The sequence below is a fragment of the Chiloscyllium punctatum genome, chromosome 14, assembly GCF_047496795.1.
Source record: "Chiloscyllium punctatum isolate Juve2018m chromosome 14, sChiPun1.3, whole genome shotgun sequence".
Taxonomy (NCBI): Eukaryota; Metazoa; Chordata; class Chondrichthyes; order Orectolobiformes; family Hemiscylliidae; genus Chiloscyllium; species Chiloscyllium punctatum.
In genome coordinates this window covers 15,181,609-15,204,983 of record NC_092752.1, presented here as the reverse complement: position 1 = coordinate 15,204,983, position 23,375 = coordinate 15,181,609, and positions in this window count along the sequence as shown.

Sequence of the window (23,375 nt, the reverse complement as noted above, 5' to 3'; positions counted from 1 at the left end):
ATTTTTGACCAAGCCTCCAGTTTGGGACAACTCAGGGACATGGACTGTACCTGATCTGAGATCCTCCCAGTGCACAACAGGATCAACATTGGAGGCCAGATCATGTGCCCTTTGCACACTCATATTCTGGCAAATGAAAGATCCACTTTGACAAACTATAGAGAGAATGTAAGTGAGAAAGGTGGTAGGTGAATGAGGGAGTACACCTGAAGATGGATGTGGGATGGGATAGGATGGCAGTTTTATAGGCAAGGGGTTAGGGTGGAAGGTGGATGTTTGAGGGTTTAGGCTTGCAGATGAGGGTTTGAGAGGATAGGGTGTAAGCAGGTAAGGGAGCCAATGACAGGTAAATAGGTAATGGAACAAGTGATATGTAACTGGGTGAGAGAGCGAGTGATAGGTAAATGGGTAAGCGAGCAGGTAAATGTGTGAGGGGTGTGTAATAGTTAAGTGGATAAGGGAGCAGGTGACAAGTAAGTGGGTAAGGGAGCAGGTAATGGCTAAGTGGGTGACAGAGCCGGTGATAAGTAACCGGGTGATGGAGCAGGTGTTATGTAAGTGGGGGTGTGAGAGCAGGTGATAGGTAATTGGGTAAGGGAGCATGTGATAGGTAAATGGGTAAGGGAGTGGGTGATAGGTAAGTGGGTGAGGGAGTGGGTGATAGGTAAGTGGGTATGGGAGTGGGCGATAGGTAAGTGGGTGAGGGAGTGGGTGATAGGTAAGTGGGTGAGGGAGTGGGTGATAGGTAAGTGGGTATGGGAGTGGGCGATAGGTAAGTGTATGAGGGAGTGGGTGAGGGAGTGGGTGATAGGTAAGTGAGTATGGGAGTGGGCGATAGGTAAGTTGGTGAGGGAGTGGGTGATAGGTAAGTAGGTGAGGGAGTGGGTGATAGGTAAGTGGGTATGGGAGTGGGCGATAGGTAAGTGGGTGAGGGAGTGGGTAATAGGTAAGTGGGTTTGGGAGCAGAGTGAGCTGATAGGGTGGCAGGTAGCTGGGTGAAGTGGTAGGCAGCAAGTGGGTGAGTGAGTGACTTGTCTGGAGTTCAGTAGGTGAGGCACACAGGTCAGTGAGGCGTTATGGTGGCAGATGGTTCAGTGAGGGGTTAAAATAGCTGACAAGTGGAGAGAGGGGTTAGGGTGGCAGGTATGTGGGTGAGGAAGTATGGCAGCAGATGGATGGGTGAGATAGAGGGTGATAGGTGTGTCAGTGAAGGGTGTAGGGCATAAAGTGGGAGGGTGAGAGGGTAGTGTGGCTGATAGGTAGGTGAGGGATTGATAAGTGAATGAAGAGATAAGATGGCAGGTAAGTAAACAACAGGATAATATGGCAGGTAGGTGCTTGAAATGGTAGGGCAGTGGTAGATGGGTGAGGGGTATGGTATAATTGAGATGGGGTCCAATAGATTTACCAAACCCACCCATCTTCAGACCCTATGGTGGTGGAACACAATATGCAGCCTGTCACATTGGCACAGAGATTCTTTCACATCATGCTCCAACTTTGCATAATATTGTAATGGCCGATTGAATTTCTGAGGCTCTCAGTACAATGTTCAGCAGAATACAGCTGGATTTTGGATAGTTTTAATTAATCTATTCAGACATGCCTTGACATACCTCTGGAGCAGGTGGGACTTGAACCCAGATCTCCTAGCTCTGAGGTAGAGACACGACCACAGCACCATAAGATTCCCAAAGACTTTGCTTGTATGCGTGCTTCTAATAGGAAGCCATTTAGTGTGCAACTAATCATCTATAAGCACAAAATGTATCGCTTTGCTTCATATCTGCAACAAAAGAATGGTTACAACGCCGAAGGAAGACATTCTGTTTGTTGTGTCTGTGTTGGCCCACTAATGGAACACTTAACCTCATATCACACCCTATCTTTTCTCTATATGCTCTTCCTTTTCAGAAAAAGAAGTGATTCCATTTCAAAAATCTTAATTGACCCAGCTTCCTCTGTTCTCTCAGGTAAGGCATTCTTGATCAGAGCAAATAATTGTGGTTAGAGTTATGAAGTTTATTCTATTTTGGGACTCTACTTTCAAATTCAGGTTAAATGGAAGGAATCGTGTGACCTGTTCTACTGGCTGCCCGACAGCAAGCCTGGGTGGTGTAAAGAGTTGTAGCATCCAATCACTGGAATGTTATTAGTCATGCCATGCATTACAAGCTATGAGTTAATTCCCATAAAGGAAATTAATGGGGACATTGTTAATGATCAAAGGAAGGCTCAGATTGTTTTACTGGGAAGAAGTGGCAGAAGTTAAGAGATAATGTCAGCAACTTTTGAGTTTGCAATGAGCAGAACCTGATTGTCTCAAAGTCCCAGAAAGGTACTAAAGGCATTGACTTATAAACAGTTGTGCCAAGTGCTGTCCATTTACTTCTAGGGTGAAAGAGAATTGTGATCAAAGACAGCGAATTAGCATTGCTATCTCGTTACAAAGATTGGATTGTCACTTGTCCTTTCAATTGTCCAAATAAACCTTTTGGCATAACCTTTTGGTCTCCTCAATGTTCCATACTGACACTTGATCCAATTGGCCCATCTCTCTCCCAAGAGTCCGACCAAGCCATACCTCCTTTCTTGGTGAATTGATGATGTGGAAAATTATCCTGAACACACTTTAGGAATTCTTTCCCTGTCTGCTCTTTACACTATTACTATCCCAGTCCGTGTTTTGAAAATTGAAGTCCACCAAACTAAACATTCTATGATTCTTGGACTGTTTTGAAATTACCTTGCAAATTTTCATCCCTATGTCCTTCCCACTGGCTGGTTGTTCATAAGCTACACTGAGTAACATAATTACATTGTATTTAACTCCTCAGCCCTTCCTTTTATTCAGTCATGACATGTAGGCTTCACCGGCAGGGCCAGCATTTATTGTCCATCTCTAATTGGCCTTGAGAGGTGGTGGTGAGCTGCCTCCTTGAACCATTGTTGTCCTTAGGAATAGAGATGCCCACAATGCTGTTAAGAAGGGAATTCCAGGGTTTTGGAGCAGCAACAGTGACAATATATTTCCAAGTTAAGATGGAATGTGACTTGGAGCAGAACTGGTGGTGTTCCCATGCTACCCTTGTCCTACCAGGTGGTGGAAATCAGAGTTTTGGAATGTACTGTTGAAGGAACCTTGAGATTCTGCAGTGGAACTTGTAGACAGTACTCACTGCCACCACTCTGAGTCTCTACGGTGAACGGAGTCAATGTTGAAGATGGTAGGTGGGGTGCTAATCAAGCCAGCTGCTATGTCCTGGTCGGTGTCGAGTCACTTGAATGTTGTTAGAGTTGCACTCAGCAAAGCAAGTGAGGAATATTCAATCACACTCCTGACCCTGCAAATGTTGGACAAGCTTTGGGGAAATAGGCAATGAGTTACTCACCACAAGACTCCCAGCCTCTGACCTGCTCTTGTCCAGTTCAGTTTCTGGTCAATGCTAACCCCCAGGATGTTGATTGTGGGGCTTGTGGTAATGCCAAGGAATGCCAAGGCATCTAGCCAAATAGATTTTATTTTTGACCAGTGTGGGACATCTCTCTCCATCACTACATCTTAAACAATACTGTCACCTCGTCCTCTTCTTATCTTTCCTGAACAAAAACCAAGAGTTTAAGTATGCTTTTTGTTTATTGGTTGCTCTCAGCCAAATATTGTTTATTGTACTGAAAAGAATGTAAAAGTAATTTCCTTGAGGCACTTTTACACTGGAATCTTGTTGTGTGGACTAAAATACACAGGTAGAGAATCTGAACATTCAGTCACTTACGTTTAATCCTCTGAGGCTCATGGAGGCGGCCCTGCTGACCTGCACATTGTACTCGGTAAACCGCTGTTTTGGCATCCTGAAATAAGGAAGTGATGTTCGAGAACACCAGAGTCTGTGTGGCTATTTGAAGAGATGGCATTGTAAGAAGGGGGGGTGGTAAGATTAGGGAGGGTGGTAAAAAAGGAGGGGGGGTGGCATTGCTAATTAGAAATGGTATAACGGCTGCAGAAAGGAAGTTTGAGGGGGATCTGCCTCTGGAGGTAGTATGGGCTGAAGTCAGAAATAGGAAAGGTGCAGTCACCTTGTTGGGTGTTTATTATAGGCCCCCCAATAGCAGCAGAGATGTGGAGAAACAGATTGGGAAACAGATTTTGGAAAGGTGCAGAAGCCACAGGGTCGTAGTCATGGGCGACTTCAACTTCCCAAATATTGATTGGAAGCTCTTTAGATCAAGTAGATTGGATGGGGCGGTGTTTGTGCAGTGTGTCCAGGAAGCTTTTCTAACGCAGTATGTAGATTGTCCAACCAGAGGGGAGGCCATATTGGATTTGGTACTCGGTAACGAACCGGGACAAGTGGTGGGCTTGTTAGTGGGTGAACATTTTGGTGATGGCGACCACAATTCTGTGACTTTCACCTTGGTTATGGAGAGAGATAGGTGCGCACAACAAGGAAGTTTTTACAATTGGGGGAAGGGAAATTACGATGCTGTAAGACAGGATTTGTGGAGCATACGTTGGGAGCATAGGCTGTCAGGGAAGGATGTGGTGGAAATGTGGGACTTTTTCAAGGAGCAGATACGACGTGTCCTTGATATGTATGTACCGATCAGGCAGGAAAGAAATGGTCGTGTGAGGGAGCCTTGGTTGACGAGGGAGGTTGAATGTCTAGTAAAGAGGAAGAAGGAGGCTTACATAAGGTTGAGGAAACAAGGTTCAGACAGAGCAGTGGAGGGATACAGGATAGCCAGAAGGGACCTGAAGAAAGGGATTAGGAGAGCTAAGAGAGGGCACGAAAAATCCCTGGCGGATAGGATCAAGGATAACCCCAAGGCATTCTATGCGTATGTGAGAAACCTGAGAATGACGAGAACGAGGGTAGGTCCGATCAAGGACAGTGGTGGGAGACTGTGTATTGAGTCGGAAGAGATAGGAGAGGTCTTGAACAAGTACTTCTCTTCAGTATTTATGAACGAGAGGGACCGTATTGTTGAAGAGGAGAGTGTGAAACGGACTGATAAGCTAGAAGAGATACCTGTTAGGAAGGAAGATGTGTTGGACATTTTGAACAACTTGAGGATAGACAAGTCCCCCGGGCCTGACGGGATATATCCTAGGATTATGTGGGAAGCAAGAGAGGAAATTGCAGTACCGTTGGCAATGATCTTCTCGTCTTCACTGGCAACTGGGGTGGTACCAGGGGACTGGAGAGTAGCGAATGTTGTGCCCCTGTTCAAAAAAGGGAATAGGGATAACCCCGGGAATTACAGGCCAGTTAGTCTTACTTCTGTGGTAGGCAAAGTAATGGAAAGGGTACTGAGGGATAGGATTTACGAGTATCTGGAAAGACACTGCTTGATTAGGGACAGCCAGCACGGATTTGTGAAGGGTAGGTCTTGCCTTACAAGTCTTATTGAATTCTTCGAGGAGGTGACCAAGCATGTGGATGAGGGTAGAGCAGTGGATGTAGTGTACATGGATTTTAGTAAGGCGTTTGATAAGGTTCCCCATGGTAGGCTTATGCGGAAAGTCAGGAGGCATGGGATAGAGGGAAATTTGGCCAATTGGATAGAAAACTGGCTAACCGGTCGAAGTCAGAGAGTGGTGGTAGATGGTAAATATTCAGCATGGAGTCCAGTTACAAGTGGAGTTCCGCAGGGATCAGTTCTGGGTCCTCTGCTGTTTGTAATTTTTATTAATGACTTAGAGGAGGGAGTCGAAGGGTGGGTCAGTAAATTTGCAGATGATACAAAGATAGGTGGAGTTGTGGACAGTGAGGAGGGCTGTTGTCGGCTGCAGAGGGACTTAGATATGATGCAGAGCTGGGCTGAGGAGTGGCACTTGGAGTTCAACCCTGCCAAGTGTGAGGTTGTCCATTTTGGAAGAACAAATAAGAATGCGGAATACAGGGTTAATGGTAGGGTTCTTGGTCAGGTGGAGGAACAGAGGGATCTTGGGGTCTATGTACATAGATCTTTGAAGGTTGCCACTCAGGTGGATAGAGTTTGTAAGAAGGCCTATGGAGTATTATCGTTCATTAGCAGAGGGATTGAATTCAAGAGTTGTGAGGTGATGTTGCAGCTGTACAGGACTTTGGTTAGGCCACATTTGGAGTACTGTGTGCAGTTCTGGTCGCCTCACTTTAGGAAAGATGTGGAAGCTTTGGAGAGGGTGCAGAGAAGATTTACCAGGATGTTGCCTGGAATGGAGAGTAGGTCGTACGAGGATAGGTTGAGAGTTCTCGGCCTTTTCTCGTTGGAACGGCGAAGGATGAGGGGTGACTTGATAGAGGTTTATAAGATGATCAGAGGAATAGATAGAGTAGACAGTCAGAAACTTTTTCCCCGGGTACAACAGAGTGTTACAAGGGGACATAAATTTAAGGTGAAGGGTGGAAGGTATAGGGGAGATGTCAGGGGTGGGTTCTTTACCCAGAGAGTGGTGGGGGCATGGAATGCGCTGCCCGAGGGAGTGGTAGAGTCAGATTCATTGGCGACCTTTAAGCGGCATTTGGATAGGTACATGGATGGGTGCTTAATCTAGGATAGAAGTTCGGCACAACATCGTGGGCCGAAGGGCCTGTTCTGTGCTGTATTGTTCTATGTTCTATGTTCTATGTTCTAAGGCATAGCAGATGAGTGGCAGAGATTAAAGCTCCACATCAGCCTCAAATGAATTTTTAAAATCTCATTCCTTGTCAATATCACATACCTGTTAGATTTCCATGTGGAGCAGTTGTCCCCATCTATTTGCTCTATCAGAATTAGCTCATAGCTTGTCATGCGTGATATGACTCATATTATTGCAGTGATTGGATGTTATAACTCTTTATATCAGCCATTGGAAACTCACTAGTAGAGTGAGTTAACTCATGGCAATCTAAAGTTATTATCATTAGAATACTTACTGGTGGAGCCCTAATTAATGATCTCCATTTAAAATAACACGGAGACAAGGCTAGGCTGTTACTTAACTATACGATTTGTAATTGGGATTGCAGCAAAGAAGTTGCGAGGTTTTCATGTTTATGTCAGGAACCTCATATCCCCTTCAACACTGGCATATAAATACAGAGCTAATTATAACCTGATTAATTCATAGGATGTGGGTGTTTCTGGCGAGACAACATTTATTGCCCATAGCTAATTGCTCTTGAGAAGGTGGTAAGCCATGTTCTTGAATGCTACACAAATGCTTGCTTGGGCATTTCAGAGGGAAGTTGGTAGTCAACCACATTGCTGTGGGTCTGGAGTCACATGACAGGTCAGACACTGGCAGCCTCTGCATTTTTGAACCAATCCAGTATTTTCATAGTCAATATTACTGATACTTGCTTCTTATTTATTTAATCAATTGAAGTTCAATTCACCAGCTGCTATGATGGGCTTTGTGTTCTTAACTCTGGGTCACTTCAGGCCTCTGCAGTACAGCTCCAGTAAATACAGTGCTAAGCTGATATTGCTGGAACACCAAGGGAATAGGAATCTGTGGCTAATCTTGTGACACCCAGCTCAATTCTCTGTCTCACCCTGTCTTCAAATCTCAGCTCCTTGTATTCAGCCAGAGAACACTTGAGAAATATCGGTCTCATTGGACAGTTCATTTTTTCTGTACTCGTTTATGGCAAATATAAATGTATTTTTCATAACCGAATACAAATTTAAATAAGATACTGCAGTGCTTACTTTTGAGAAAAGAAATTGGAATCAGGTTTAAAAATATGCCAAATAAAAACACGTGTTTTGCTGTTCAGCATTAATTTGAGAGATATTCAACATTGATTCTGTTCGTTTGGTGAGCAGGAGAATATAAGTCAAACTCAGTGTGAGATTCATGAATGTGCAAGTGTGATAGGTTTAAAAGGAGCAATTTGATTTCTAGTGGTTTAAATTAAATGAGCTTTGCTATCCGGAAGTTCACATCCAGACATCTCCCGGTAAACACCTGCCTGATCCAAACATAATTCTGACCCAAGTTCAAAAATGTCAATTCACCAAACCACTTCCCACTTACTTCTGCTGTGTACACTCCTGGATCCAAGCATAATAACTCAGTACTACATCCGGATCCTAGCAGAAAATATTCCCCAATTAGATTTGTATTTTTGTTAAAAGAGGAATGGCCACCATTTTAGCTCAAGTCACGTGGTATTATTTTTGGATCAGGATTTTTACAAGGAGGATGTGATACTCAATTGTATCCTTCAAAACTAACCCACTTCCAGACTTATTACCTGGCAGTGGTTGGATCTGAATGAAAGTTTGCATATGTGAAAATGCAGTGACTAGTTGTGCATTTTCAGCATAGCCAGACTTAATTTCAGATTTCCACACTGGTAACTTTTCCCTTTTTAAAGTAAATGACCAAGCTGCAGGGTTGTGGGTCTTGTAAATGATTGAAAAACAAATAAAAGCAGTCCAACTATCCTTATGGCAATGTCAGCTCTTGTGAACTGCAATCCAAAACAAGGAGAATGATCCCTGACTCTTCACACATTTGAGCTCACTTCTCCAATTCCTGTAGCATTGAAACGCTTCACTGGCAGTCAACTTATATTGGACTTCCAATAATCCCTTTCCACTTCCCCCAGAAAAAACCTGCCTGTGTTTATGGCCTCTGGAGGTGCCCATAGTTATGTTTTACCTGTTGTGATTTGTTGTGGATGGAGACAATCAACCTCTTTGGTCTCTCTAGACATCTAAAGCATTGGGTACATAGTAAGGATTTTATTGTATTTCTGAAGATATATCAACTATATGAAAACTTCTACCAGAGTTTCCACATGCTAATTCCACATCTCTCCACTGACTGATGGCTGTGAGATCATTGCAGTGGACAGTGCTTATCACATTCTTCCTGATATTAACCCTTTCAGACCCAGAAACAACACTATCAAGCTCAATTATCTTTTGTTCTGTCGGTGGAGTGTGTGTGTGCGCCGATCTATGCATTGGAAGATTATGCTTGAGTCCCCTTGAGATCCACAAAATGATGATAACACAACTCTTCAACAAACCTCATGACACTGGACATCATGTCAGGGTGAGTGGTCATTGTGTCCAGGGCAGAAGTATGTGGAGAGGTTGCCTGATCTCCACATGTAGACAAGCTGGAGGCTGGAAGAACACAACAGGCCAGGCAGCATTAGGAGGTGGAGAAGTCAACATTTCGGGTGCAGCCCTTCCGAAATGTCAACTTCTCCACCTCCTGATGCTGCCTGGCTTGCCGTGTTCTTCCAGCCTCCAGCTTGTCTACTTTGGATTCCAGCATCTGCAGTTTTTTTTGATCTCTACATGAGCTATGCTGGACAGCCGGGTTCAAATTATCTTCTCTATCTGCCTAACGTCAACTGGAAAACCAGTGGGATGAAACCAAGAAGCCGAGGCCAACAGTGCTGTTCAAAAACCTCAGTAGCATAAATAGGACCTGTAATGTCTGTCTTCAACTGCTTATGGAGCATTTTATATGGAGAAGAACTGATGTACGATTTAGCAGCTCTCATTGATTGATTGTTTTACAATATCATAATTATTTGTTGGTGCCTTCCATGAAGGGAGGACACAGAAACAAAAGTCAAATGTTTGAGGTGAATTCATAATCTTTGTGAATTTGACCTTACTGTACCACACATATAGAACAGAATCCCTACAGCGTGGAAACAGGCCCTATGGTCAAACAGGTCCACACCGGCCCTCCAAGAGTAACCCACCCTGACCCATTCCCCCTCCTCTATTACCCTAAATTTACCCTGACTAATGCATCTAACCTACACATGAGTGAACACTATGAGCAATTTAAAATGGCCAATTCACCTAGCCTGCACATTGTAGGAGGAAATCCACACAGACACTGGGAGGCCACAAACACAGGCAGGTGTTTTTCTGGGGGAAGTGGAAAGGGACTCCACACAGACAGTCGCCTGAGGCTGGAATCGAACCCGGGTCTCAATTAAGTCACCTATGAACCTTCTTCTCTCTAATGAAAACAGCCGCAAGTCCCTCAGCCTTTCCTCATAACCCATCCTTCTTTGCCTTCATCCAGGTCATTTATATAAATGACAAACAACAGTGGACCCAAAACAGATCCTTGTGGTACCCCACTGAACATTTCCAATCAATCTCCACTGTCTGTCTTCTTTCAGCGAGCCAATTTCTGATCCCAAGCCGCGAAATCACCCTCAATTCCATGCCTCCATATTTTCTGCAATAGCCGACCGTGGGGAACCTTATCAAACACCTTACTGAAATCCACATACACCACATCAACCACTTTACCTTCATTCACCTGTTTGGTCATCTTCTCAAAGAACTCAGTAAGGTTTGTGAGGCATGACCTACCCTTCACAAAACTGTGTTGACTGTCCTAATCAACTTGTTCCTCTCTAGATGATTATAAATCCTATCTCTTATAACCTTTTCTAATACTTTACACACTATAATTACCAGGGTTGTCTCTACTCCCCTTCTTGAAAAAGGGAATAACTTTTGTAGTCTTCCAGTATTCTGGCAGTATTCCTGTAGACAATGATGACATAAAGATCAAAGCCAAATGCTCTACAATCTCTTCCCTGGCTTCCCCGAGAATCTTAGGATAAATCCCATCTTGCCCAGGAGACCTATCTATTTTGACACTCTCCAGAATTGCTAACACCTCCTCCTTGTGAACCTCAATCCTGTCTAGTCTAGTAGCCTGTATCTCCGTATTCTCCTCGACAACATTGTCTTTTCCCAGTGTTAATACCGATAAAAAATATTCATTTAGTGCTTCCCCTATCTCCTCGGACACCGTCTCCATATAGTAGTTCATAGATAAACATTGTTGGGTGTAGGGGGTAAATGTCTTGCCTCAGCTGTGCCATTGCAAAAGCAAGCTATGAGGAGGCCGGGCAATTTGGCTGAAAAGGAGGATCTTTCACAGGCTCTGCTCAAACACTCAGACACCTCCTTCAAGGTGGCAATGGCAGGAAACCAGGAGCAGATGCTCTACCTTTCACGTCAGTGGAGAACACATTATTTTAATAAAACATGATTATGAAAAAGAAAAGAAGATTAATTCGTAACTGTTCAAAATTGATACTGGTCATGAACATTTTACTTACCAATGCATAGAGCAGAATTGCGAGATTTATTTCTCAAGTTATCCAAGTCACATCACCAATGAACAACTGGGCAAGAATATCCTCATCCTACATATTGCTTCAATTAAATTAATTGTCCTTAAAAGGCATATAATGTTTCTTTAAATATTATCTTCATTTAACTGGTCTTTGGCTTCTTAAAACTAACAAGAAAATGGAGTGGAATGACAATAATTTGGTGTGCGAAATGTTGTCATTCTCCTTTCTAGATACCTATCATAACATCTACTGTACATGTAAATCTAAAATCTGTTTCGTTGTGAGTTTCTGTTGAAATATGCCAAGACATTTCCCCATAGGAGTAGATGTGCTTTTGATTTCTGACAGATTAACTTATGATGGGTGTAAATATGTTTCTAGTGCTTTGTGAGAGAACATATTGGGAAATTGCGCAGTCCCAGTCTATCGCTTTTTACCTACTTAAATATTCCATCTTGCTAAAATACACTCTCTCATTTCCAGTCTGTGATGCAGTCAACTCTGGGACCGCCCCTCCCCTCTTCCCCACCCAGTCTTGAGTCCACTTCTGTCCCTTCACTTTCACATTTCCAATTCCTTGTTCTATTGTCTTGGTTTCACTTGCGCTGTTTCTGGCTCACACCTTGAGCCCTTTTGAATTGAACAGTCTTTATATAGATACATGCATAGGGTACTACTAAAGTAAAGAGCATTAGGGAGTTGGTACTGTGATAGTTATGTCATTGGACTAGAGATCCAGGCCAACTCTTTAGGGACATGGCTTCAAACCTGGAATTGATAGGTAATTTCAGTAGTGGTAACCATGACAACTATCATCAATTGTAAAAAAATCCATCTGCTTCACTGACGTCCAATAGGGGAAGGGAATTTGTTATCTTACACAGTCTGGCCTCAATGTGACTCCAGATCTAAAATAATGCATTTGACTTTTCGAAGCTGACTTAGGATGTGGACTAAAAATGGGAAAAGTACTGCTTTTAACCAAAGAAATAATGTAAGATGTTTGTGGTTTTAAAAATAAGTTAATGGAATACCATGTAACCACAACCTTGCGTTGTTCAATCAATGAGGGAGAATTCTAGACAGAATGATCTTCCTGTATGTGTTTAAGATAATTTTGCCTAGAGACGGTCCTTTAACTGCTTTTTCAATCAGGAGCAGTTATTCTTAGTTCAGGAGGGTTCAGGGGAGTGATGACCACTTGATTAATTTCTGGATGGGTAGCTGTAGCCTTCATTATGGAAAAAAAACCCAGCAGAACTATCCTGCCTGAAAGCTAAGGCATCAACTCCTCTCTCTCTCTCTCTCTCTCTCTCACCTTTCTTTGTACATTATTCTCTCTGAGAATGCCCTATTGAAAGGAACGGGGGAGAATGCACCTTCGGGGTGACTGAAAGGGTGATCCCCAACCAGCGAATAAAAGACTGAGAATCAGTGTGTCCACAACCTTATAAATAAAACAACAACAAGAAGCTGAAAGAAACAATTCATTGATGTCTGTAATCCAGACTGGTGCCAGAACTGTGCTTCTGATTTCCTTTTCCCCCTTCCATACCCAAAATATTTGTGACTTGTCTCTTTGTATGTCTGTTTGTATGAGTATGAACATTTAAGAAAGGATAGAGTTTCTGGGATAGAATTTTAGACTAGCAATTCAACTTATCCATTTGTTTGCCATTGGTAAAAAAAAACAGTTTTACAATACTAAATAGTTATTTTAGTTTTAATGGAAAAGTCTGGTATGTATATTCTTCTAATCTGGAATAGACAGGGAAGTAAAATTGAGCTTTCAGTGGTTAAATCAAATGTTCACCTTTGGGATGACTTCAGGAATATTGGGGCTTGATTTTCGGTGCATTGTGCTAGAGGTTTGTAACAAGGTACAGGATATACCATCATAGTTAGTAACGCTATGCCACATGATCTTGCTCCCTCTTTGCAACCTTGTGGAAAGATGAAACCAGAGTAAGACTTTTTCTTAACTAAAGCCGACACTGAGTGACTCATTGTGAGCTCTCTACAGCAGATTTTAGTCTCATATTCCTTTTAACTGTTCCACCCTTTTAAACCTGAATTCTATGTCAGTAACTTCAAGTAATGTTGACCTTGTTTTGTGCACCTCATGAGCAGCTGTAACCTTGCATGCAGTGTATGCCTTATTCTGTCTAAGCATGTAATGAGTTGCATGTCTTTGTTTGCTAAGATCTGCCTGTACTGTTCGCAAAACAAAACTTTTCACTGTACTTAGGTTCGTGTGACAACAACAATAATTCAAATCAAATCAAATGCTTTCCTTACCTCTGCAGCTTCTGCAAGTATTCTTTAGCAGCACAATGACATCAAGAATATTATAAAATGCAGGAAATCGGGTCTCCAATCGCAAGGCTGATGATACTGCATCATTATTGTATTTTAATCAGTGCAACTTTCAAGCATCAAAGGATGTAATGACAATCTGAAGGGCAGTGCTGGTGCATACACTCTTGCTAAGTATTGAAATTAGCCACTTCTATTTAAAGTAAGGAGTTCTCTTCACCATAATCCTCAAGGTGACTGAATTTTTTCATTTCGACGAACTGTAATTGGGGTGAATTATATGGATCACATTTTGGGCATTGCTTCTGCCCTCCATGGTGGCATAGGGTGAGGGATGGGTATATGGGGAGGGACAGGTCCAAAACTCCATTTTGCTAGCCAGCATTTCTGTTTCCCAGCACCGTTCCCTCACCAATCCACGGGCCATTTTCCTGGAGCTGGGATTGAGTTTGGTGGAAGGAATAACCCGGGTAAACTCACTCCACTTACCCAGCTTCAGGTCACATATCCACAAGGGTGGGCTGGCTGCAGCCACCATTTGTTCTTTTCTGATTTCAAGGTCTCAGACATTATTGAGGGTGTACCTGAAGATGGAGGTTCCCACTCTCTCCTTTACCCGAAAAGGCAGCCTGCAGCATTGTTTGAGTTGGAAAGCCTGCTATTGGCCCTTCAGGTTTAAGGCCTACACATCATCCTTCATTGAGCATAAGACCTCTTTCTGGTCAGGAATTGACCAATTCAGAAAAAGTCACTGCCACATACCCCACACAGTGCAGTGTCAAGACTCCATTGGATCCTGGGCAAGACACAGAAAAAAAGGAGTAGGAGAAAATCTCTTTGAGCCTGTCCTGTCATCCAAAATAATCATGCCTGATCATCCAACTTAGTGCCCTGGTTCCACTTTCTCCCCATAATCTTTGATCCCTTTAGCCCTAAGAAATAGATTGAACATCGGAGGTATAGTTAATATGTTTGCAGATGACACCAAAACTGGAGGTGGAATGGACAGCGAAGAAGGTTACCTCAGAGTACAACGGGAACTTGATCAATTGATCAACAGACCGAGGAGTGGTAGATGGAGTTTAATTTAGATAAATGTGAGGTGCTGCATTTTGGAAAGACAAATCAGGATGAGACTGATATACTTAATGGTAAGGTTCTGGGGATTGTTGCTGAGCAAAGAGACCTTGGAGTGTAGGTTCATAGCTCTTTGAAAGTGGAGTCGCAGAGAGATAGGAGAGTGAAGGAGGTTTATGGTATGCTTTCCTTTATTAATCAGAGTGTTGAGTACAGGAGTTGGGAGGTCGTGTTGCAGCTGTACAGGACATTTATTTGGCCACTTTTGGAATGTTGTGTGCAATTCTGGTCTCCCTCCCATTGATAGGATGTTGCGAAACTTGAAAGGGTTCAGAAAATGTTTACAGGGATGTTGCCAGGATTGGAGGGTTTGAGCAACAGGGAGAGGCTGAATAAGCTGGGGTTGTTTTCCCTGGAGTGTCGGAGGTTGAAGGATGACTTATAGAGGTTTATGAGGGGCATTGATAGGATAAATAGTCTTTTCCCTGGGGTTGGGAAGTCCAGAACTAAAGGACACAGACTTAGGGTGAGAGGGCAGAAAATTAAAAGGGACCTAAGGGGCAATGTTTTCACACAGAGGGAGGTGCGTGTATGGAATGATTTGCTGGAGGAAGTGGTGGAGGCTGGTACAATTACAACAGTTAAAAGGCCAGCTGGATGGGTATATGAATAGGAAGGATTTAGAGAGATATCGACCAAGTACTGGACTAGATTAATTTAGGATATTCTGGTCACCCTGGATGAGTAGACCAAAAAGCCTGTTTCTGTGCTGTACAGCTGTAATGAATCTATAATTATGTGTAACACCTTCTTGAAAACATAATGTTTTGGTCCAAACCGCTTTCGGCAAGTCCAAAGGTTCATCACTCTCTGGGTGAAGACATTTCTCCTCATTTTTATTCATTCACAGGATGAGGGCATCGCTAGCTAAGCCAACATTTATTGCCCAGAGAGTAGTTAAAAATTAATCACATTGCTGTGGGTCTGGAGTCACATATACCCCAGATCAGGGTAAGGATGGCAGTTTTCTTCCCTAAAGGGTACGAGTGAACCAGATGGGTTTTCTGACAAACATTAAACTCTTCATTCCAGATTTTTATTTATTCAAATTTTACCATCTGCTGTGGGAGTATTCTGAACCTGAGTCCCCTGGGTCTCTGGAATAACAGTTCAGGAATAATACCACTCTGCCATTGCCTCCCCTGTAATCATTCCTGAAGAAGGGCTTATGCCCGAAACGTCGATTCTCCTGCTCCTTGGATGCTGCCTGACCTGCTGCGCTTTTCCAGCAACACATTTTTCATATCTGATCTCCAGCATCTGCAGTCCTCACTTTCCCCTGTAATCATGTCCTTCCTAAATGGCCTACTGTGATCCAACCTAATCTGTACATTTCTACTCCTTGTTTTTTTATCTCATTCACAGTTTGTCCCAGATGCCAAAGCGAGGGTGTGACTGAGTCTCCCACCACAGTCTGAAAGTTCTGATATACTCCGCCCCGATTAGCCCAGTGTGTCCTCTCCTAGACTGTTAGAATGTCCACTATTCCTTTTAAACTGTGGTCTGATACATATTTTGGTGAATTCCAAAAGCACTATGATTGACTATTCACAGTCAGAGCCTCTGGGAGTACATTGGCCAACCTTTCCGACTGATGAAAATGAACCATCTCATAACTTTGGACAGGATCAACATGTGGACTCAGTGCAGTCTGAAATCTCATAGACCCCTGCTGACCAGTCAATGCACTTGCTGATTGCAACTTTTCTCTGTGGCGTGAGAAGGTGGTTTTGTGCTAATTGTCCAAATTCAGTTGAGCTGATGTTACACCTGAATCAACAAAACTAGTTTGTGTTGGCTCAAAGAACAGTGAATTAATTGCTTAGAAAAAAAGCAATGTTGCTTGTTCAGTTTGAGGTTAATATCTGATGAGGTAAATTGAAGAAATAAATGCAACCGCTGATTTTTTTGATACTTGATTTGTTAAAAAAAAACCTTTGAGGCTAACTCTTCACCAGACAGAAATGCAATTTCCCACATTAATATTCCAGCAACCATCAGTCAAGTGGATCCATGAGTTATTGTTCTCAAAGGTTAAACTTGTCCATGTGGCATTTTCTTTGACATCACGGTGGGTCCGGTCTGGGATTCCTCCAGGAGTCGGGGGTGGGTCAGATCCCCAAGCCCACAGCCATGAAATGGACTTTGTCTTAAATTCTTTCTCTTTTCTTTATTATATTATCATAGGAGGACTATTATTCTAAACTTTCCACTTCTTTATTTTTCTGATTTATTCCTATGATTTTGTACATTTGAAGGTCTGTAATGTTTATTTCTTTAATTTTCTATGTTTTTTCCTAAGAACTTGTACTCAAGAATCTGTACTTAGACACCTAAGACGGTGCTGTAAGGGGTGACTTGTAAACCTTTCACTGTGCTCATATGAGTGCATGTGACAATAAAGCTGATTCAATTCAACTTGTTATGACAAAGAGAAGTCCCACCTTCTGGCTTTGGCCAAGAGCCCATCACCAAGGCCTTCCAATAAGCTGGCATCTTGACCTTGGTACAAATTGGCATTTGATCACTGAAGTGCAAGGCAAATCCTCATACATAGTATCACGAAGATGGGACTTGAGAGGGATAAATACTAACACAGTTAGCCTTGCATTTTATTTTCCAAATCTATTACAACCAAAGAATTGTATAGCAATTGATCGAAATGTTCCAGGAGAGAGGAGGCCATTCAGCCTTGTTGTGTCTGCACCAGCTCTACACACATGCACCTTGAATCATCCCACTCCCCTACTCCTATTACACTGTAAAGTCTTTCTCTTCAGATCATTATCTGATTCCCTTTTGAGAGCCTTGGTTGAATCTAGGTCTACCACACCCTCTGGCAGTGCACTCCAAATCTAAACCATTCACTTTAAAGAAGAAGCTTTTTGCTCATGTTACCTCAGCCAAACTTCATATATTGGTGGCCTTTGGCCCTTGATCCTTCTGCAGCAAGAATAATTTCTCCCTCCCTAAGCTGTCGAGACTCCTCCTCATTTTAGCATCATAGAATAATAGAGTCTTACAGCACAGAAACAAGCCCTTCAGTGCAAATCATCCATGCTGACCAGGTTTCGTAAACAAAACTGGTCCCATTTGTTTGCAATTAGTCCTTATGCCTCCAAACCTTTCCTAACCATGTACCTGTTCGATATTTTAAACACATCTATGAACCTTTCTTCTCTGGGGTAAACAGTTGGCCTTGGGAGATAATAACCTAGTGGTATTATCTCTGTTAATTCAGAGATACATGTAATGTTCTGGGGATCCAGGTTCAGATCCTGCCACAGCAGATGGTAGAATTTGAAATCAATAAAAATCTACAACTAAGAGCTCTAATGACCATGAAATCATTGCTGATTGTTAGGAAAAACCCATCTGGTTCACTAATCCCTTTAAGGAAGGGAACTGCCATCCTGACCTGGTCTGTCCTAGATGTGACTCCAGACCCACAGCAATATGATTGTCTCTGGGCATTTAGGAGTGGGCAATAAATGCTGCCTAACCAGCAATGCCCTCATTCCACAAATGAAGAACTAATCACAAATGGAAATGTTGAAAACTGAGAGCGTTCAGTCAATAACTTGTCATAACTCCTAATCATTTAGTAAGCAATCAGTATTTATTTCACCAACGTACAACATGAAATCAAAGGCCCTGAGGTTGTAGCTAACAATGGTTGAAATTCACCGAATTGGTTGAAATCCTTTGGGGCTTACACAGCCAACAGGAATGAGGTGCAGCAGAACTGCCATCTGCCTGAATACGAGGGTATAGACTACCTCCTAGGCCTTGGAAACAAATACGTTTCAATCCAGAGCCACAGCCTGCGATTGAGAAAAGGGGACCTGGGCATAGAAACCAGGAGCAGAAGTTAGCATGCTGCTTTGAAGCCACACACCTTAGTGAAGACAACGACTCCTCTGTGTACATTGACAATCAAATGCCCCTTTGTGTGAAGGATTTGAGGCTTATCTCAGAGCCTCCTCTATTCTAATGCTCACTCTTTTCTTAAAAGATGCTTGTTAAAGTTCTAAAAGTTGAATTCCCAGGAACTCTTCCTTGATAAATGCCGCTAAGCCCATTCAAAGATGGAAGATCCAATATTAGCTCTTCTACTAATAGAGTGAAGTCCCAACAGAAGCTGGCTTCACATCTTCTCCTGGCCCCCTGACAGAGGAACTGGCCCTGGGCCCCAAACACACTTAAGGCTTGAAGCTGGAAATTGCTCAGTACATTGAATGGAAGGGAAATGTGTTGATGTGTTCTCTGTTCAAAGACTAAGTGAGTTTTTAATCCCAAGATCCTTTGAAGGATAAAAAGATTGGGAGCAGGAGCAGCAACAGACCAATAGGGATCCTCAAGCTTCTCCACCATTCAATAATAATCTTTTACCACAACTCGCCAAACACTCGCGTGCCTCTTGAACGCAGCGTTCAGGCACAACTCCGGCAAAATCAACATCGACGCATCTGGCCAACCAGAAAGCATCTCTCCTGCCAGGTGCTGTTCTCTAAACTCTCAAACGGCCAGCTTTCCAGGGAAGGACAAAGTAAACACTTGAAAGGCACATTGAAGCTGTCTGTGAAACACGGAAGCATTGACATGAATGACCAGGCAGAGCTTCCTATCATCGTTCAAAATGGCGACGACTTGATCATCGAGTTACTTTGAGCCTTGTATTTAATGATGAGGCAGAGCGGTGGCAGAAAAGGACAGAGAAGGCAGTAAACCCTGCATTAAGATACGTGTGCTCAGATGTCTGCAAGTCGAGAATTTCTTGTTCAGTCACGTGAAGACCCAGAACAGAAACCCATGATCCTGAGTAGATCTCATTCTCAATTAGACAGACAGCCAGCGATGACCACTAACCCGTATGATCTCCACATCGCCTGCATTAGCGGCATAGAATTCCAAATGAGCTGTGAGTATTTAAGGTTAAAATGGTCTGATTCAAATCACTTCAGGTTCAGACGAAGTTCAGGAGAAGTATCCACAATTCTGATCTCTGTGTATACACAGACCTTCTCTATCCTGTCTGGGTGGGGAGAAATGTTCATGTTGCTGTGTGATTATTTGACAGGAAAACGTAGGTAGGTCCAAGAGCTATTTTTACTTTTAAAATTGGGAGCTTAGTGGTTTAGTGAGGAGGAGGTGGCATCTGTATTCCCAGGCAATATTATTTATATTTGCGTGTGTTTATTACTGTGTTCGTGTTACCCTGTGGTTCAGTGAAAGTGAGCTGAGCCTGTATTGTATGTGTGCTGAAGGTGGGGTGGAGAGCAGAGCCAACCTTATTTTACCTGCTCTAATGTAACAGTTGTCTCTGTTCTGGGTGGTAATGTAGGAGATGTGATTTAGTTTGTGTTGAGATCCCTACGATTCAGTGGTGAGCTCTGCTGTTCTCTCAGTAATCTAGACTGAATACAGTTCTTGTTGCTGGTGGCATTCTCCCACTGTTTTGACTCATGGCCCTGCTCCTGAAGTTTGAATTCACACAGGTACTGATCTCAATTCCAGTCCAAGGCCTCAGACTTTTACAGTGCAGACAGAGTCTCTGAGCATCAGCTTATAAGCAATGCTAAACAAACCCCACTTACCCTGAGTTCACCCAGACAAGTTCATGAGAAGTTTACCATTTATCAGTACCAATGAATCATGATGAAAAATCTTCCAGATCATTACCATTGCAGCTATCTATCGTATTAAACATCCTCCATGCAAACAACTCAGTAGAACAGACCAACTGGCTAATGTAAGCAAGATTCCTTGTCTGACTGATCAGCTAAACAAATTGGCCCAATTGTTAAGTACCTCAGATTGACAATCATAGCACACACTAATCTATCAATGTCCCCTCCTGCTACCACACTTCAGTTAAAATACACGGCTCCTGAAACACATCCATCGCTTATGTAAACTCTTGAAAACTTAAGGAGAATGAGACTTACTGTACCTCACAGTCATTTTCTGAACCATAATATTTTTTGCAGAACGACTCATCATTTAGCGTTTCTGCTCTGACAATATTTACATTTGACTAGAGTTATAAATATTCGCCTGACCAAACTAGGTACTGTCCACTTGATCGATTTCACTGATACCAGGGCTCATTGCTCTTGAAAAACAATTTGGATGTGGTAAGATTGCCGAAAATTCACTGGCATTCTTTGTAGTGTTCCCCCAAAGTATAAAAGGACATTTGAATTACATATTCAGTATTATGGATGATTTACTGGAACATAATGCCATACAGCATAACCAAGATAGAAATGGATTCTTCAAGGTATAATAAGAAATTTAAGCAAAACTATTGTAAAAATAAAATTGCTGGAAAAGGAGACATTGTGCCAAAGCTTTCATCAGCTCTTGCCGATGATAATATTGGACAAGTCAAATCCCAGAGTAACTTGATAAATCATATGTTTAATTTTTGAAGTTGGTTACTGTGGTGATTGGTCACTGAATATATTCACATCTGAGACAGCCAATGTTCTTTAATAAAAGGGCAGCATGGTGGCTCAGTGGTTAGCATTGCTGCCTCACAGTGCCAGGGACCCAGGTTCAATTCCAGCCTTGAGTGATTGCCTGGGTCTCCCCGTGTCTGTGTGGGTTTCCTCCGGGTGCTCCAGTTTCCTTCCACAGTCCAAAGATGTGCAGGTTAGGTGAATTGGCCATACTAAACTGCCCATATTGCAGGTTAGGTGGATTAGCTGTTGGTAAATGCAGGGTCACAGGAATAGGATGGGTCTGGGTGGGATGCTTTTTGGAGGGTTGGTGAGGATATGATGGGCTGAAAGACCAGCTTCCACCCAGTAGGGATTCTATGAAAAGAACACAAACTCATTACTAAAAAACAAACAAAGCTCTATACATTCTAGGTTAGAAGGATCTTAAACAGTAAAGCATGCTAAAACAGGTTCCTCAGCAATTTCTTTTTACAGTGTTATGTCCAGACCCCAAATGACTTTTCCCCAATTTGTAACCATTCCAGACAGGATATCCCAAAGTATTCAGCACCCAGGTGAGAAGGGATTGGTTATTCACAGCTCCCTTGACTGGTCACAACAAGATTGATTTAAGAAGAATCAGTTTCCTTGTGAATCTTTCTTCCAGATCCAAATGAATTGTGTTTTAATTAAATTTAATAAATTGAATTAATTTTAAGCCAATTTGCAAACATGGACCTTTTGAGTATGGGTCGGTGTTCTGCCTATTGCAAACAGCCAATCTCTCAGCATTCACGTGGCTTTCATACCAAGCATTACATCAACTCTGAAATTTATATACTACATAATTCACTTACGAGGTAGGAAGAACATCTTTTTAGCTTCAACCATCCAACAGGAAACTTCCAAACATCCAACATTTTCTATTCTTCACCAGGTCAAAGGAGATATTCAAAAAGAGTCAAATGTGAACTTTCTCCTCATTACCTTTGGTTTCCAATTATCTGGAACTCCGACAAGCAACTCTTTACCACAGGGAGAGTTGCCTGGTCAGCCATCCTGGAGAAGGCCACTTTATCCATAAGCATAGAAAAATCCCATGGAAATCCATGGCCTAGCCCTAGGAACTGAGGACAACAGAACTGACAGATCACTTAGTTTACAATATCGCAAAAATCCATCTTTCCTTACAAGGATTTTGAATTTTTTCCAAATATCTCAAAAACACTTTGTGATTAATTGTGCTCTTTGAATTTCCATGTGGTGTTGCATGAGGACCCTAGATATTTCTGGGTATCTTAGTTTGGAAAATCGGGTTCTGGGATTTGGTAGTGGGAGAAAAAAGACAAACTTCCCACTCAAAATTTCACCATTTGTCTGGTTATGTTGCAAAATGCTACCAGGGATCAGAGCAGCTCCATTTATTCAAACATCAGTAACTATGTGACCTGAGATAGAGTATGAAACAATAGAATAGGTTTTATTTAGTGGGGCAGTGGTATAATGATTGGCATACTGAGGAGACGATGTACTGTAAAAAATCCTGAATTGTACCTGTGACAAGTGCTTCAGTGGAGGTATTTGATAAACCAAATAAATAAATTAATCTTTTCTTAAACTTTGGCCTTATCAAAGACACTCCACTAGCCTAGAATAGTCTGTCAAAGGTAAGAACAGTTGAACTCAATTGACCTTTGTAAGGAAACATCATTTACATTTTATGCTGAGGAAATTTGTCATTGCATATATTCGGAAATTTGTCATTGCATATATTCAATTTTTTTTCCAATTAACTATTGCAACTTTACAAAACATAATCGGAAAACCAGATTAATCGCAAAACTGGATTTCCAATGAAGTTGCAGGAGTGGATTGAAACTCATGGGAAAAAAGAAAAGTTTTAAAATTCCTGTAGTACCATACATGACCTCACAATGTCTCAAAACACTTCACAACCAATAAAATACTTTTCGAAGTATAGTTATCAGGTAGGAAATGTGGCAGCAATTTGCACACAGCTAAATACCTCAAAAGGCCTGAGCTTAATGACCAGAAGTCAGTTTTGGTGATGCTGATTGAGAGCTAAGTATTAGGTAGGACCTCGAGGACACCATTCCTGCTCTGCTTTTGTTTGTGTCATTGGCAGCATGACCCAGAGCTGGTGGGACAAGCAACACAATATTCCACAGTCCACTTTCAAAAGAAGTACGTGTTTACTTCTCTGGTACTCATACAATCTATATAGGAACATAGAAGTAGGCCATTCAGCCCCTCGACCCTGTACCACCATTCAATGAGCTCATGGCTGATCTGAGGCCTAACTCCATATGCTTGCCTTTGACCCATATCCTTAACAAAAATGTAT